Below are 2,650 nucleotides of genomic sequence, written 5' to 3'. Positions count from 1 at the left end.
TTTATATGGCTTCCCACAGTGGCTGCTCCATTTTGCATTGCCATCAATAGTGTTTCACCAACATTTGTTATCTTGCTGGTTTTTGATAGTAGCTCTCCTAATGGATATGCAATGGTAACCCAGTGTGGTTGTGATGCACATCCTCCTGAAATGACAACATTTTGCTGAATTGCATTAAGTTGTATGCTTAAAAGCACATTTTAATTACAAGTAGATATAGAGGTTATTGATATGTACATGCTATTTGGGAAAATATTTTGCATTTTAGAAAATCTAACAGCTAATTTTTTTTTATTACCTACTATGTGCCACATGCTGTGTAAAATGTTTAATATGTGACATTTTACTTTACCTTTGCTGTTACCATTGAGGTAGATACCATTTTACACATGAGGGGACTGAGGTGTAGAATTCAGGCTTTCCCAGAGTCACACAGTTAAGAAATCAAAACCAAGCAGTTCAACTCCAAGATTCAAATGTTTGGACCAAAAAAGAATGTTAGTAAGATTGTAAAAGAAACCTTGGCACATATTCATTTCGCCTTTTTGAAAACAAGGTGTTTTTTTGTCTTTTGTTTTTCACAGACTTGCATCCTACAGACTCGGTCATGTCCCAGGACTCTTGAAGGAGTGAGAATCTTAGCAAAGGCCTTCTCTTCCCATCTCTTGGGTAGTGAAGGACCTGACAGTAGGCACAGCAGATGCCAAGTCACCACCAGTTTCTCCCCTTGTCAGGAAAGATCGTGGGAGAAGAGACCCTCAGAGAATCAAGACTCTCCCATGAGCAGGCTGGGTATGTTCTCATTTCTGCTAGTCCTCTGGGGAGTGCCTTTTTAAAGGTGAGTCTCTGAAATTCCATATTGTAAACGTCCTTCTCTGGGCCCAGCTTTTCATGTGAATCAATAATTATAATTTTGTGGTGCTGTGGCCTAACCTCTTACCCACTCAAATTCTCTGTTTGGCTCTTTTCATTCTATTTATTCACATTCTGCTTGGCTATTTTGTTTCTTCTGTACTTTTGGTCTTTTGAAGTGCTATAAAAAAAAAACTAACCAGCTGATCCAAGATCACACAAATTCTATCATTTAAGCATAACTATAGGGTACATAGTGCTAGAAATAGTTTGGTTAGGTATAGTGGCCTGCCCTCAAAGATTTGAAACCAAGGCAGTGATATAAATGAATGATTCAAACATGTTTTGCAACATGTAGTGAATGAGCCATGAGGACTCACCAATAATGGTACCTAATGGCCCCCTGCCTCAACCACATCCAGTCTTTCCTTGTGGATGCAGAAGGTATGATGGGGATAAGGTGAAACTTTGAGTCCCCTGGACAAAAATATTTTTTGACTTGGTTTTAAAAATCAGTATTTTCTGCGGCTTCTTTGTCATTGTTACTTCCTTTATCTTAAGTGCTCAGACTAGGAATTTTAAGTCTTTGTTTTGGTGGGGAGAGGGGTTTAGTTTTTCTTTAATTTATCCTATCCTAATGGACGCCAAGTTCTATTGTGTTTTTTCCCCCTTTGAATTGCCTTTACTCTCCGGACATACTTTTCAGGACTTGACCAGCACAGGCCTGGATTATTGCAGATTTTTTCCTAGCTAACTGCCTTCTCTTTGCCTCGCCCTTATATCTTACATAGTTCTGCCAAATCAGATTGTCCTTCATAATATTGTCTCATCAAAGAGTCTTTTGCTCTTTCCCTTTCTCCCTTTTTTCTTTTTATAAACACCAATCCTCTAGAATAATCTCCGTAAAAATTTTTTTGTTTCGTGGAATCTCACATTCCCCTAAGTGTTCCACTACTTTCTCCTAATCCTGATGTCCTGTCTCAGTAAGCAGGTCTCCCCAGTGTCCCGTAGGCACTGCTTTTGTTCATCCGTCTTCCTAATACTTCAAGGGAGAACTGAAAGCTCTTCTTTACGGAAACTTCAGTCTTTATAGATCTTTCACCTGTCTGAACTGTAACCACACAAAATGGAACTCTTAAACAGTATTCAATTTTTTGTTCCTTCTGGTTAATCTTCAATCCTTGCTACCCTTGTTAACAGTCATTTGTCAATTTTACCTACAAAAAGGAAAAATAATTTTTTTATAGACTCATTTATTTTATGTCCGAGTATGGGGCACAGTTGTGGATGCCCCTCAATAAATGCACGTTGGCTGATTTTGATCGTCCAGTCTACCAGTGTAATTTAGGCCCTTTAGGTGCTCGGTAAGATAGTCATTTATTAAAAACCTTTACCATATCCCAGGCACTGTTGTACGTGCTGAGAAGAACGGTTATCAGAAGAGGAAACACAAAGAACAGGAATGGCGTCTCATCCTGGTTTGGGGAAGAATAAGAACAATTCACAGAGCCAGGCTGCCAGGGAGCTGTTCTGAGACTGGAAATCTATTCAAGTACATTAAAGACATAGCATTTGGTTGCTTCCTAAGAACCAGGCATGTGTTGCGCTAAGCTTTTCCCCCCACTCCTGTCTTTGAATAATCCCTTTCTTGACTTCAGAGACTCCTTCTTATTCATGATTCCTGCATGCTCATCACTTCTCTTGTCTCATGGCTTCTGCATACTGATTTGAGTTCAGCTTTTGCTCTTTTTTGCCTTCACCCAGAAATACCCCAAAGAGAATGTGATGAGTTCAAGTT

The sequence above is a fragment of the Ursus maritimus genome, unplaced genomic scaffold, assembly GCF_017311325.1.
Source record: "Ursus maritimus isolate PB19 unplaced genomic scaffold, ASM1731132v1 scaffold_11, whole genome shotgun sequence".
In the NCBI taxonomy this organism is placed as follows: domain Eukaryota; kingdom Metazoa; phylum Chordata; class Mammalia; order Carnivora; family Ursidae; genus Ursus; species Ursus maritimus.
Note: the sequence above shows the minus strand (reverse complement) of the source record.